The sequence below is a fragment of the Triticum dicoccoides genome, chromosome 5B, assembly GCF_002162155.2.
Source record: "Triticum dicoccoides isolate Atlit2015 ecotype Zavitan chromosome 5B, WEW_v2.0, whole genome shotgun sequence".
Taxonomy (NCBI): Eukaryota; Viridiplantae; Streptophyta; class Magnoliopsida; order Poales; family Poaceae; genus Triticum; species Triticum dicoccoides.
In genome coordinates this window covers 207590676-207607214 of record NC_041389.1, presented here as the reverse complement: position 1 = coordinate 207607214, position 16539 = coordinate 207590676, and positions in this window count along the sequence as shown.

Here is a 16539-nt window from a genome sequence, read left to right as displayed (position 1 = left end):
AATAAGAGGGGGATAGCTAATCCTGTCGAAGACTACGCTTCTAGCAGCCTCCGTCTTGCAGCATGTAGAAGAGAGTAGATTGAAGTCCTCCAAGTAGCATCGCATAGCATAATCCTACCCGGCGATCCTCCCCTCGTCGCCCTGTGGAAAAGCGATCACCGGGTTGTCTGTGGAACTTGTCTGGGTGTGTTTTATTAAGTATCCGTTCTAGTTGTCATAAGGTCAAGGTACAACTCCGGGTCGTCCTTTTTCCGAGGGACACGGCTATTCAAATAGATTAACTTCCCTGCAGGGGTGCACCACATAACCCAACACGCTCGATCCCATTTGGCCGGACACACTTTCCTGGGTCATGCCCGGCCTTAGAAGATCAACACGTCGTAGCCCCACCTAGGCCTAACAGAGAGGTCAGCACGCCGGTCTAACTCCTATGGCGCAGGGGTCTGGGCCCATCGCCCATTGCACACCTGCACGTTGTGTGGGCAGCCGAAAGCAGAACTAGCCCCCTTAATACAAGAGCAGGCTTACGTTCCAATCCGGCGCGCGCCGCTCAGTCGTTGACGTCTAGAAGGCTTCGGCTGATACCACGACGTCGAGTGCCCATATCTTTCCCACGTAGTTGGTTAGTGCGTATAGACCAAATGGCCAGACTCAGATCAAATACTAAGATCTCGTTAAGCGTGTTATTATGAAGCAACCGCGGACGCCGACCACCTCTCGCGTAGGTGGTCTCAACCTGCCCTATCGCTCCGCCACAAAGATCCACACAGAGGGCCGTCGGGACAAAGGTCCTTTCAGCCCCCAATTCGTGAATCACGCGCGGGTACTCTTCGAGCGGACCCGACTTTAGTCACCATCTGTAGTATGTATATATGTATAGTATAAACCCGTGATCACCTCCCGAGTGCTCACGGCCCAATAGTATAGCTAGGCAGACTGACAAGAATGTAGGGCCAATGGTGATAAACTAGCATCCTATACTTAGCATTTAGGATTGCGGGTAAGGTATCAATGATTGTAGCAACAATGACAGGCTATGCAACAGAATAGGAGTAACCAAACAGTAACATGCTAGACTACTCTAATGCAAGCAGTATAGAGAAGAATAGGCGATATCTGGTGATCAAGGGGGGGCTTGCCTGGTTGCTCTGGCAAGAAGGAGGGGTCGTCAACTCCGTAGTCGAACTGGGCACCAGCAGCGTCGGTCTCGTAGTCTACCGGAGAGAAGAGGGGGAAGAAACAATGAATACCATGCAAACAGATGCATATCAATGCATGACATGACAAGTAACGATGCTAGGTGTGCCCAATCGCGGTAGTAGGTGATACCAACGAAGGGGGAAAACATCCGGGAAGGTATTCCCGGTGTTTCGCGTTTTCGGACAGGTGAACCGGAGGGGGAAAATTGTGCGTTCGCTATGCTAGGGATGTGTGGCGGACGAACGGGCTGCGTATCCGGATTCGTCTCATCGTTCTGAGCAACTTTCATGTAGAAAGTATTTTCATCCGAGTTACGGATTAAAAGATATGATTTTCTAAAGATTTAATCATTTTCTGGAATTTATTTAATTAATTTAAATCAACATTATCTAGAATAGTATGGGATGACATCAGCATGACGTATGTGTGATGTCAGCAGTCAATAGTGCGGTTGACTAGAGTCAAAACTGACTGTGGGTCCAGTGGGACCCACCTGTCATTGAGACAGAGGTGAAATAGGATTTGTTTAAACTAATTTAGAGTTAACTAAGTGTGGGCCCCATTAGTCAGTGCCTAATTAGCCCAAATTAATTAGATTAACTAATTTAATTAGCTTAAAGATGGGGGGGCACTCGTCAGCTGCTGGGACCAGCCCAGTCAGCAAGTTGACTTAGTCAACTGGTCAACAGGGGGCCTTGGGCCCACCAGTCAGTGGCCCAGGCGGTGGGACCCGCCACGCCAGGTCAGCACGGGCGGCTCTCGCCGGCGGCGATCAAATGCACGGCGCTGACCCACCGGAGTTCACCGGAAAATGCCCACAGGGCACGGATCAGCGCGCGCATGGGCTCGTTCGAACGAGCGCGAAGGGGCGCATCTAGTGGCGTGGGCGATTCATCCCGAGGTCGCCGGAGCTGTCGCCGGCGATGAGCGGGGTGGACGCCAGGGCCCGAGCAAGTTCGAAGACGGGGCTGCGGGGCACGGTTCGTTGCGGGGCTATGTGTGTTCGAACGCACGCGACAACGTGCGTCGAGTGGAGAGCACGATGGAGAGCATGGCCACGGCGGCGAGGTGATCTACGGCGATGGGCTCACGGCAACGGCACGAGGTAGCTACGGTGCGCAAGAGGCCCATCTAGGAGGAGCAGGGGGAGGAGAGGCTCACCGTGCGGCACGCAAGATGGCCCGTGGTAGTTTAGTAGCAGCAGGGTGTGTCGACGGAGTTGGGGAAGAACGGCGGCGACCAGAGATGTGGAAGAAGGGGGTCGTTGCAGCAGCGCCTCCGAGCTCCAGCTGTGGCCACCGGTCGATGAGGAAGACGATGGCGGAGACAAACGACACGCAAACGAGGCGAGGCGAGGGCTGTGGCCGCGCGTTTCACGGCGGCGGGTCCATGGTGGCACTCGGATGCGATGGGAAGGAGGAGAGCGGGGTGGATCTGAGGGGAGGGGGAGTGGCGCAGGAACCGAGGGCGAGCGGGGGGCGAGTGGGAGGAGAGACCGAGGGGGCGAGGCGTCGGTGTCCTTATCCACCTCGACGCCGGCGAGCGAGTCCGGTGGCGACCGCGCCCTGTAGCGGCGCGCGACCGAGGAACGGGAAGGGGGTGCGGTGCGGGGAGCTGGGCTGACCAGGCTGGTTTAGCTGGGCCAGTTGGCCCAGTGGGTTTGGGGGGGTTTCCTTTCTCTTTCCTTCTTTCTTTTCTTTATTTTTCTTTTCTATTTTATTTCATTTTAAAGTATTTAGTCATTTTCCAAAAATGTGTTTACTTCACCATAATTACCTATGCAATATTTGGCACTGCCCGAACATTTTTGTTTTGATGTTTGAAAACTTTTGTTGTTTGTCATATTTTGAATTTTGATTTTTGGACCGGTTTTGAACTAATGAAAGATTAGCAACAGTAACGAAGGTGGCGTGGCATCAATACAGAGTTTTACTGTAGCATAATTATCCGGGCGTTACAAATCTCCTCCACTACAAGAAATCTCGTCCCGAGATTTGAGAGGTACAAGGAAACAGTGCGGGGTATTCTTCGCGCAGACGATCCTCGCGTTCCCAAGTGGCTTCATCTTTAGAATGGTGCGACCACTGAACTTTGAGGAATTTGATCGCCTTCTGACGTGTGCGGCGTTCAGCTTGGTCAAGAATGCGGACCGGATGCTCTTTATAGGAGAGGTCCTGTTGTAATTCGAGCACTTCATGATCCACTCCTCGGATTGGGTCCTTGAAGCAACGGCGGAGCTGTGACACATGGAACACATCGTGAACCTGAGAAAGGTTCGGCGGAAGCTCCAGTTGGTATGCCACTTTTCCACGCCTTTCCAGAATAGTGAATGGGCCAATATAGCGAGGAGCTAGCTTTCCCTTGATCCCGAAGCGGTGAGCACCCTTCATTGGTGTAACGCGAAGATAGGCCTTTTCGCCAGGCTGATAGACCATGTCCTTATGTTTATGGTCATACTGACTCTTCTGACGCGACTGAGCAGTCTTGAGATTCTCGCGAATAATGCGGACTTGTTCTTCGGCATGTTGGATAATATCCGGACCGAAGAGTGGACGTTCCCCAGTTTCTGACCAGTTCAGAGGGGTTCGGCACTTTCGTCCATATAACACTTCGAAGGGGGCCATCTTCAGACTAGCTTAATAGCTATTATTATAAGAGAACTCGGCATACGGGAGAGATTCCTCCCATTTCTTGCAGAAGGAAATAACACAAGCTCTAAGCATGTCTTCGAGAACTTGGTTGACACGTTCAACTTGCCCTTGCGACTGAGGATGAAAAGCAGTGCTGAAAGACAGATGAGTGCCCATAGCTTCTTGGAAACTTGCCCAGAATCTTGAAGTGAATAAGCTGCCACGGTCTGAACTAATTACCAATGGAATACCGTGAAGCGAGACAATTCTGGACATGTAGAGGTTTGCCAGCTGGCTAGCAGTGATCGTTTCCTTGACAGCCAGAAAATGCGCAACTTTAGAAAGCCGGTCAATGACGACAAGAATAGCATCATTACCTTTCTGCGATTTGGGAAATCTAGTGACGAAGTCCATTTCAACATGGTCCTATTTCCATTCAGGAATAGAGATAGGTTGCAGAGTTCCAGCAGGCCTTTGATGCTCTGCTTTCATACGACGACAAACGTCACACTCAGCAACATAACGAGCAATATCTTGCTTCATATTAGACCACCAGAATCTCTGACGAATGTCTTGGTACATCTTGGTACTACCGGGATGAATAGACAAAGGTGTATCATGAGCTTCTTGCATAACCCTTGGAGTCAGATTCAGGTTTTCCCTCTTACTCGGTACCACTAGACGACCTTTGAAGAATAAGGTGCCTGCGTCATCAACAGAGAAGAATGAGGGCTTTCCTTCTGCGAGATAATGTTTAATCCGCTCGACTTCATCGTCACATTTCTGTATCCATTTGATGGTGTCCACAAGATCTGGTCTAGCAACTATGGTATTGAGAGAACCCCGGGAAACAACGTGGAGGTTCATCTTGCGAAACTCCAGAGGAGGGGGAGCGAGTGCACCAGGAGGAACAATATGGAGGTTCAGCTTTCTGAATTCTTCAACAAGCGAGGGCTGAACTTTGTGAACCTGGAGGTGGTTGCAGTAAGACTTGCGGCTCAAGGCATCAGCCATCACATTACCCTTGCCTGGGGTATACGAAATACCCAGGTTAAAATCTGCAACAATCTCCATCCATCTCTGCTGACGGAGGTTCAGATCTGGTTGAGTAAACAGATACTTCAGACTTTGGTGGTCGGTGAAGATCTCGCAACGATTACCGAGAAGGTAATGTCGCCACTGTTTCAGTGCATGGATAACAGCAGCAAGCTCGAGGTCATGAACTGGATAGTTCTCTTCGTGAGGGCGCAATTGACGAGAGGCATAAGCAATCACCTTGCGCTCTTGCATTAGGACAACGCCTAAGCCTTGACGTGAAGCATCACAATAAATGACGAAGTCCTTCTTAGTATCTAGAGGAGCAAGCACTGGGGCAGAGGTCAACTTGTCTTTGAGCGCCTGGAAACTTTCCTGACACTTTTCTGTCCGTTGAAACTTGGCGCCCTTATGAAGCAGGTTAGTCAGAGGTCTAGCGATCTTGGAGAAGTTCTCAACGAATCAACGGCAATAGCTGGCGAGTCCGAGAAAACTTCTGACTTGCTTGACATTCTTCGGAGGAGTCCAATCTAGAATAGCCTGAACTCACTCAGGGTTGACGGCAATACCATCCTTAGAGATGACATGCCCAAGATAGGTTACTTCGGGAAGCCAGAATTCACACTTGGAGAACTTGGCATAGAGTTGATGCTCTCTAAGCTTTTCCAGAACAAGACGAAGATGTTCAGCATGTTCCTCTTCATTCTTGGAATATACAAGGATATCATCCAGATAAACCACGACAAATTTGTCAAGGTATTCCATAAAGATATAGTTCATCAGACGAGAGAAGGTGGCTGGAGCATTGGTTAATCCAAAAGACATGACGGTGTACTCGTATGATCCATAGCGAGTCACAAATGCGGTCTTTGGGATATCTTCTTCACGAACACGGATCTGATGGTAACCCAACCTCAAGTCGAGTTTAGAGAACACTGACGAACCAGCCAGTTGATCATATAGATCATTGATCTGAGGAAGAGAATATTTGTTCTGAATGGTAGCCTGGTTAATAGGGCGGTAGTCTTGGACCAATCGGTTTGTCCCATCCTTCTTCTTGACAAAGAGAGAAGGTGCTCCCCAAGGAGAGCAACTAGGGCGAATGAAACCACTTCGAAGAGATTTGTCGATTTCCTCCTTAAGCTCAATGAGTTCATGCGGCGACATCTTGTAGGGCCGTTTGGCTATACGAGTTGTGCCTGGTTTTAAGTCGATGATGAATTCGACAGCTCTAGCAGGGGGAATCCCTGGAAGTTCTTCGGGAAAGACGTCTTGGAATTCGCGAACGACAGGAATGTTTTCAATGCCCTCAAGGGGTGAAATGTTCAATGCGTTCAAGGCATAAAGCCTTGCCTCGTCATTCTGAACTAGATGAGCATTGTAGCTAATTATTTCATCAGAAGGGTGTAGCAGATGGACGGTCTTAGTGGCGCAAACTATAGAACCAGTATGCGCTTTTAACCAATTCCTAGAATGAGATCAATGCTATAGGACTTCAATATGATGGGAGAGACAAGGAATTCTAGTCCTTCGATTTCAACGGGGACGTCGTTGCAAATCATGGAGGTCCGACATTGGCCCGCAGGGGTGTGCACTAATAGAGAAGCGTTCATGTCCTCACATTTAATGTCGTCCAAGCATGCAAAATCTTCTGACATGAATGAATGCGATGCACCTGTATCAAATAAAACGGATGACGGTACTGAATTTACGAGGAGTGTACCCATCACAGTAGCAGGCTGGTCTTGAGCTTCGTTCAGATCAACGTGGTTGGCATGAACACGACCATAAGACTTGGCATTGTTGTTGCGAGGCTGGTTGTTTCCACGGCCAGCTGCGGAAAGGGCCAATTGATTCTGATTCTAATTGCAGTCCCTGGCACGATGACCTGGTTGACCACACTTGTAGCACAGACCATTATTGGGAGTGGGAACAGGAGCTTGGGGTGGTGGAGCTGGAAGCCTTGGCTACCTAGATGGTGGAGGAGGCAGACGAGGTGCAGCATAGATCTGCCTTGAGGCAGGTGTATTTGGACGGTACATGCTGTTCGGGATCCATATCTTACACTTCTGCGAGGGCGGGCCCGAAGATGAGCCCGTGTCACGGTTGCGCCTGTGAGAGCTCTGGTGTTCCTGCAGCCCAGTCTCGACATTGATAGCCTTGTTCACCAAGGTGGCGAAATCGGCAAAGTCATGCACTAGAAGTGCGAGCTTGATGTCAGCTTGAAGGCCGTCACGGAACTTCTCCTGTCTGCGTGCATCGGTTGCAATGTCTTCTTCAGCATAGCGGGACAAGTCCAGGAACTCCCGCTGATAAGCTTCCACTGTTTTGTTGCCCTGGGTAAGGTTGCGGAATTCACGCTTCTTCCTGTCCATGATCCCCTGAGGAATGAAGCGGGCATGGAAGGCAGCTTGAAAGTCTGGCCAGGTGATGATTGTCCCAACTGGTAGAGTACGCCTGTGGCTGTCCCACCATTGAGCTGCGAGTCCCTTCAGAAAGAAGGAAGCAAAGGTGACAAAGCGGGCAGGGGCTACCTCAGCAGACTCCATCTCATAGGTGATGTCACAGAGCGAGTCATCAGCATCCAGCGGCTGAGTTGAGCTGCGGTACACGGTTGGGTTGAGGCGCATGAAATCTTGTAGAGTCACTTGGGCTGGCTGCTCGTTCATATTGGGGCGAGGGAACTGAGACATCATATTCTCCATGAACTGGCGATTCATCTCGAGCTGTTGGACCATACCAGCCATGTACTCAGGCGGTGGTGGGGCGTTGTCGCCACGACCACGACCAGCTGGTCTAACCATCCTGCTAATATATAACAGGGGTAGTTCAGCATTGAGAAATTTGCATAGACAAGAATCATTCATGATGAAACATGCATAATGAAAGGAGCACGACAGATACTACATAGTAGTCGGCATATCTTACAAAAGGGGTCGGACATAGAGTTCAGTACACAGAGTTCAATACATAGACTAAGTCATCATAGGCGGCACACAGGCTCGCGGCGAATGCATCTAATACTAATAAGCAAGACTACATCAGTCCCAAGAGGTACTGTGGAGGTAGTCGTTGCCCGACAACTGGTAGTGAGGCAACGGATAGTCCACGTCAGCGGCCTGGGGGCCGCGGATACTCTGGTGTAGAGCCCGACGCTCAGGTGGCAGAAGAGGACCAAGTGCGGGAGAGTAGCCTCCCACTCTGGGCAACCGACACCATCGGGCATCACGGTCCTGGCTGGGTAGATCGCAGAACGCGGTAGCTGTCTAGATAGAACAAAGGGGTGCAACAGCGTCAGAGCCCTGCAAAGGTGCTGACGAGTGGTGTACAACTCGTGGCGAAGAGCTCGGTTAGCTCGGTCCAACCCATCAGCATGCAGAACCAGGCTCTGATGGTGGAAGGGCTCTCGAGTGACAGTGGAGTAGGCAGCAGTGTAGTATCCCTCCGCACCAACGTCGGATACGATAGCAATGTGCCTGAAAGGGGAAGTGTCCAACGCCCGATACTCTCCATGAAGACGTGTCAGAGCAGCATAGGCAGCATCGTGAACTGCCATCTCGATGGTCACTCCAACACCATAAGCGTTGTGCAGCACAGTTGATGAGGACATCAATACAATTGTTACACCCACAACCCCTGCTGCTATACATACTGGACCAATTACTAGAGCTCGTGCACGCCAACTAAATTACCAGGTACTTTCGTTTCTTGGTAATGATTCTAATGTTCATGAGAATATGATGCTGCCTAAATTGGATACATTTGTTTTGCTTACAAATGAAGGGCCTAGCTTGGAGAAGGATGAACATTGGAGCAAGAACAAGCATGGAGATGATGGCATGCGCAAGGGAAACAAGAACGGAGTTACAAGTGATGATTTCAGGACTTTGAAGCCACCATAATGGGTGCATGAAGCCTTGGACGAAATATACAAGATGCCACTTCATAAATTTCGTCCCGAGGCTATTTTAGGTGCTGCGTCACCTTATTATTGGGCCAGGCCCATGTAATTTCGAAATACATAAGCATAGGCTATTTTTAGAGTCCGTATGTGTGGGGAAACAAGAGATAGGGTTGATTTCGGACCCCTCCACCAAGGGCCACGAAATTCCCCCCTCTTCCTCCATATATACAGCCCTTAGGGCATCGTTTAGACTTTGGGTTTTGTTTAGATTAAAAGTTCGCCATAGCTGCAACTTCGCGTACTTCGTTTGTGTTCAACGACCAGACAAAGGCGTCACAGAACCCCACCTTGATCAATAAAGCTTTCATCTTATATTCGCAATATCCAGATTGCAATCTCAGTTTCTTGCTTGTTCTTCGTTTGCTCGCAGGAAACAGACCCTCGTGGTCAGGTTGATCGTGCTCCGGCGTGGTCAATAACCTCTCGGAGTTGGTTTAGCGATTGCTAAGGCGCGACGTCCTCGCACGTTCGTGGTCGGATCGTCAAAGTCGACTTCCACCAAAGCGAAATCCACCATCTCATCGAAAGACGGGACACCTTTGCCTCTATCAAGTGGTATCAGATTTCCAGGTTGCTCGGTGAGATTTTACAGTTTTTCGTAGTTTAGATCGAGTCTGTTCTTCATACCTACAGTCCACGAAAAAGCCACAAAAAAAATTAGGGTTAGTTCATCATATCCGAACCAATCTGAGCCTTTGCATAATCTTTTTAGTGTTTTGCTTTGTTGAATTTGCGGTTGCATCGTCGTGTCTAGTTGCTGGTCTTAGAGTCTAGTCTTTTAGAGTTTCGAGTTCTGGTCATAAGTTGTCACGCCGCCGCCGCACCATCATCATCGTCCCTGCCATCTACCACCACCGCTTGTTTCTTGTTCTACTAATCATGACAGGATCCAGAGTCAATTCATGGGCTTTGTCGATCGCGGGAGACGTGCCACCACCTTTGCAAATACCACAACCGTCACGAGAGGTGCACAAACATCCAAATGCACATGATCAGGTTAATGTATCTATACCACCATTTAATGGCCGTTTTAAACCTGCTTTATATATTGAATGGGAGTTCGACATAAAAAATATATTTGCTTCCCATAATTTCGATGAACATAAAAAGGTTAAGGTTGCGGTTGGTTCTTTCACTGGTTATGCTTTGGTTTGGTGGAGTGAATATTGTCGGTTACACCCTGATTATATACCTACTACTTGGGATGATTTGAAACTTGCCATGCGACATACTTTCGTCCCTTCTTATTATACTCGTGACATGATTAAGAAGTTGCAACACTTAAAACAAGGTAGTGAGACTGTAACAAAATATTATGATGATTTACAAACTACCTTGTTGCATTCCTCTTTAGAAGAAAGTGAAGATGATTTTATGGATAGATTTTGGGGAGGATTAAACCGTGATATTCAAGAGATACTAATTCATGAAGAGTGTTATCCTATGGACCATTTGTTTCATCTTGCTTGCAAAGCTGAACAGGAAATAAAACGACGTGTTGGCCACGAGGAGAACAAGCGCACGGTGCACATTCCAAGAGTTGATATGATTGTTCCTTCAACTACTAGGCATACTATGACAACCACATCCGTTGTTGTCAGGACTACATCACCTCCACCATGTGACACATCGCCCCCGAGAGTGGCTACATCATCTGAGTTGATCATAAGAGGTAATGACAAAGGTACTGATCTTCCATCTCTACATGAGAATGATGAATGCCTTGTCAATTTGAATGCACCATCTGATGAGCTACCCACTACTTTGATCACACCACCTATTTTAGAGGACTACGTGATGAGGACATCAATACAATTGTTACACCCACAGCCCCTGCTGCTATACATACTGGACCAATTACTAGAGCTCGTGCACGCCAACTAAATTACCAGGTACTTTCGTTTCTTGGTAATGATTCTAATGTTCATGAGAATATGATGCTGCCTAAATTGGATACATTTGTTTTGCTTACAAATGAAGTGCCTAGCTTGGAGAAGGATGAACATTGGAGCAAGAACAAGCATGGAGATGATGGCATGCGCAAGGGGAACAAGAACGGAGTTACAAGTGATGATTTCAGGACTTTGAAGCCACCATAATGGGTGCATGAAGCCTTGGACGAAATATACAAGATGCCACTTCATAAATTTCGTCCCGAGGCTATTTTAGGTGCTGCGTCACCTTATTATTGGGCCAGGCCCATGTAATTTCGAAATACATAAGTATAGGCTATTTTTAGAGTCCGTATGTGTGGGGAAACAAGAGATAGGGTTGATTTCAGACCCCTCCACCAAGGGCCACGAAATTCCCCCCCTCTTCCTCCATATATACAGCCCTTAGGGCATCGTTTAGACTTTGGGTTTTGTTTAGATTAAAAGTTCGCCATAGCTGCAACTTCGCGTACTTCGTTTGTGTTCAACGACCAGACAAAGGCGTCACAGAACCCCACCTTGATCAATAAAGCTTTCATCTTATATTCGCAATATCCAGATTGCAATCTCAGTTTCTTGCTTGTTCTTCGTTTGCTCGCAGGAAACAGACCCTCGTGGTCAGGTTGATCGTGCTCCGGCGTGGTCAATAACCTCTTGGAGTTGGTTTAGCGATTGCTAAGGCGCGACGTCCTCGCACGTTCGTAGTCGGATCGTCAAAGTCGACTGCCACCAAAGCGATATCCATCATCTCATCGAAAGACGGGACACCTTTGCCTCTATCAACAACAACAATGACTACCTCCACGTCGCGAAATAGACCTCCGCCGAGCAAGCCGTGTTCCTCTTGCGTTTGGCCAAACTGTTGGTGCTGCTGTTGATACTTCTGTGGCTCCTGCTGCTGATGCGGAGGAGGATGATTATGTGGGAGATTATGAGGATGAGGTTGATCAAAATCAGCACTACGTGCAGCCACCTGTACCACCACCAGCAGGTCGACCTCAGGTATATATTCGTAATGGTAGGCCTGCACCACCACCTCAGGTACGAGATGATGTCCATATTCCTAAACTGAAATTGAATATTCCACCATTTGAGGGTAGATATGTTCCTGATATATATCTTACTTGGGAGTTAGAAACTGAACAACGATTTACATGTTTACAATATCCTGAGGAGAGACGAGTTGCTGCTGCTGTTTGTGCTTTCACTAGTTTTGCATGTGTATGGTGGTCTGAACATTTTAGATTATATCCTATTCCAACTACTTGGGCTGCTTTGAAAACTGCTATGCGTACGCGTTGGGTTCCACCATATTATCAACGTGAATTGCTTCAAAAATTGCAGCGTTTAAGACAAGGGAAAAATTCTGTAGAAGAATATTATCAGGAATTACAAACTGGCATGATTAGATGTGGTATTGTTGAGGAGAATGAAGCTATGCTTGCACGTCTTCTGGGTGGATTAAATAGAGAGATTCAGACCATTCTAGACTATAAGGAGTATACTAATATCACTCGTTTATTCCATCTTGCTTGTAAAGCTGAACGTGAAGTGCAGGATCGACAAGCATTGGGGCGAACTAACTTTTCTGCAGGCCGACCTTCATCATGGACACCACGTGCATCTTCTACTTCAACTGCACCAGCACCTCCATCCGGTGCCACCTCCAGCCGTGATACAAGAAAACAGGCACAACCACCATTATCTGCCAAGAGCGCACCTGCGGGGCCTGCACAGCGTTCTTCTTCTTCCATGGCATCAACAGGGCACACAAGTGATATTATTTGTCGTTGTTGTAAGGGAGGAGGTCATTATGCGAGAGAATGCAAATCTCCGTGTGTGATGATTGCTACCGCGGATGGTGGATATGAGTCCGCTAGTGACTATGATGAGGAGACTTTGGCTCTTATTACACGTGAAGAACATGGTGGAGATGATTCTGATCATGAGACGCAATACATGGCTCCTGAAGACGCTGACAGGTATGAATGTTTAGTTGCTCAACGTGTTTTGAGTGTGCAGGTCACACAAGTTGAGCAAAATCAGAGGCACAATTTGTTCCATTCCAAGGGAGTTGTGAAGGAACGTTCTGTGCGCGTCATCATAGACGGAGGGAGCTGCAACAACTTGGCTAGCATGGAGATGGTGGAGAAGCTTTCTCTCACCACAAGACCACATCCACATCCTTACTACATCCAATGGTTCAACAACAGCGGCAAGGTTAAGGTAACACGTACTGTTCGTGTGCATTTTAGTATCTCTACATATGCTGATTATGTTGATTGTGATGTGGTACCTATGCAAGCATGTTCCTTATTACTTGGTAGACCATGGCAATTTGATAAAAATTCTGTACACCATGGTAGAAACAATCACTATACTCTTGTTCATAAGGATAAAAATATTACTTTGCTTCCTATGACTCCTGATTCCATTTTGAAAGATGATATTAATAGAGCTAATCAAGCACAACAGGAGAAGAATAAGAGTGAAAATCAGATTGTGGCAAAAGAATTTGAGCAACAAATGAAGCCTAATAATAAACCATCTAGTGTTGCTTCTGAAATTAAATTGAAAAGTGCATGTTTATTTGCCACCAAATCTGATATTGATGAGCTAGATTTCAGCAAATCTGTTTGCTATGCTTTTGTGTGCAAAGAGGCATTATTTTCATTCGAGGACGTGCCTTCCTCTTTGCCTCCTGCTGTCACTAACATTTTGCAGGAGTTCGCTGACGTTTTTCCACAAGACGTGCCACCAGGATTACCGCCTATTCGAGGGATTGAGCATCAGATTGACTTAATTCCCGGTGCTTCACTGCCAAACCGTGCACCATACCGTACCAATCCAGAGGAGACGAACGAGATTATGCGTCAAGTACTAGAGCTTCTCGACAAAGGTTATATACGCGAATCCCTTAGTCCTTGTGCTGTTCCTATTATTCTAGTGCCGAAAAAGGATGGTACATCACGTATGTGTGTTGATTGTAGAGGCATTAATAATATTACTATTCGTTATCGTCATCCTATTCCCAGGCTAGATGATATGCTTGATGAATTGAGTGGCTCTACAATATTCTCCAAAGTTGATTTGTGTAGTGGCTACCATCAAATTCGTATGAAATTGGGAGATGAATGGAAAACAGCATTTAAAACTAAGTTTGGATTATATGAGTGGTTAGTCATGCCTTTTGGGTTAACTAATGCACCTAGTACTTTCATGAGATTAATGAACGAAGTTTTACGTGCTTTCATTGGACGATTTGTGGTAGTTTACTTTGATGACATATTGATTTATAGCAGATCTTTGGAGGAACATTTGGAACATTTACGTGTTGTTTTTATTGCTCTACGTGATGCACGTTTGTTTGGTAACCTTGGGAAGTGCACCTTTTGCACCGACCGAGTATCTTTTCTTGGCTATGTTGTTACTCCACAGGGAATTGAAGTTGATAAAGCCAAGATTGAAGCTATTGAGAGTTGGCCGCAGCCCAAAACGGTCACACAAGTGAGGAGTTTTCTTGGCCTCGCTGGATTCTATAGGCATTTTGTGAGAGATTTCAGCACCATTGCTGCACCTCTCAATGAGCTTACAAAGAAAGATGTGCCTTTTCTTTGGGGTACCGCACAGGAAGAAGCCTTCACGGTATTAAAAGATAAGTTGACACATGCTCCTTTACTCCAACTTCCTGATTTTAATAAGACTTTTGAGCTTGAATGTGATGCTAGTGGAATTGGATTAGGAGGTGTGTTATTACAAGATGGCAAACCTGTTGCATACTTTTCTGAAAAATTGAGTGGGCCTAGTCTGAATTATTCTACTTATGATAAAGAATTATATGCTCTTGTTCGGACTTTAGAAACATGGCAACATTATTTATGGCCCAAAGAATTTGTTATACATTCTGATCATGAATCGTTAAAACATATTAAAAGTCAAGCTAAACTGAATCGTAGACATGCTAAATGGGTTGAATTCATTGAGACTTTCCCTTAAGTCATTAAACACAAGAAGGGAAAAGAAAATGTTATTGCTGATGCTTTGTCTCGTCGCTATACTATGCTTTCACAACTTGACTTCAAAATATTTGGTTTGGAGACCATCAAAGATCAATATGTGCATGATGCTGATTTTAAAGATGTAATGCATAATTGTAAAGAAGGAAGAATGTGGAACAAGTTTGTTGTTAACGATGGATTTGTGTTTCGTGCTAACAAGCTATGCATTCCAGCTAGCTCCGTTCGTCTTTTGTTGTTGCAGGAGGCGCATGGAGGAGGATTAATGGGACACTTTGGCGTGAAGAAGACGGAGGACGTACTTGCTACACATTTCTTTTGGCCAAAGATGAGACGGGATGTTGAGCGTTTTATTGCTCGCTGCACTACATGTCAAAAAGCTAAGTCACGCCTCAATCCTCATGGTTTATATATGCCTTTGCATGTACCTAGTGTTCCTTGGGAGGATATATCTATGGACTTTGTTTTAGGTTTACCTCGAACAAAGAAGGGGAGGGATAGCATATTTGTTGTCGTGGATAGATTCTCGAAAATGGCACACTTTATACCATGTCATAAAAGCGATGATGCTGTTAATGTTGCTGATTTGTTCTTTCGTGAAATTATTCGCTTGCATGGTGTGCCAAATACTATTGTTTCAGATCGTGATACTAAATTTCTTAGCCACTTTTGGAGATGTTTATGGGCTAAGTTGGGGACTAAACTCCTTTTTAGTACTACTTGTCACCCCCATACTGATGGACAAACTGAAGTAGTCAATAGAACGTTGTCTACTATGCTTAGGGCTGTTTTGAAGAATAATAAGAAAATGTGGGAGGAATGCTTGCCTCATATTGAATTTGCTTATAATCGTTCATTGCATTCTACTACTAAGATGTGCCCTTTTGAAGTTGTGTATGGTTTCCTACCTCGTGCACCTATTGATTTGTTGCCTCTTCCATCGTCGGAGAAGGTTAATTTTGATGCTAAACAACGTGCTGAATTGATTTTAAAAATGCATGAGTTAACTAAGGAAAACATTGAGCGTATGAATGCTAAATATAAACTTGCTGGAGATAAGGGTAGAAAACATGTTGTGTTTGCACCTGGAGATCTTGTTTGGTTACATTTGCGTAAGGATAGATTTCCTGATTTGCGCAAATCAAAGCTAATGCCACGTGCTGATGGTCCCATTAAGGTGTTAGAGAAAATAAATGATAATGCATATAAACTTGAGCTGCCTGCAGATTTTGGGGTTAGTCCCACTTTTAACATTGCAGATTTGAAGCCTTATTTGGGTGAGGAAGATGAACTTCCGTCGAGGACGACTTCATTTCAAGAAGGGGAGGATGATGAGGACATCAATACAATTGTTACACCCACAGCCCCTGCTGCTATACATACTGGACCAATTACTAGAGCTCGTGCACGCCAACTAAATTACCAGGTACTTTCGTTTCTTGGTAATGATTCTAATGTTCATGAGAATATGATGCTGCCTAAATTGGATACATTTGTTTTGCTTACAAATGAAGGGCCTAGCTTGGAGAAGGATGAACATTGGAGCAAGAACAAGCATGGAGATGATGGCATGCGCAAGGGAAACAAGAACGGAGTTACAAGTGATGATTTCAGGACTTTGAAGCCACCATAATGGGTGCATGAAGCCTTGGACGAAATATACAAGACGCCACTTCATAAATTTCGTCCCGAGGCTATTTTAGGTGCTGCGTCACCTTATTATTGGGCCAGGCCCATGTAATTTCGAAATACATAAGTATAGG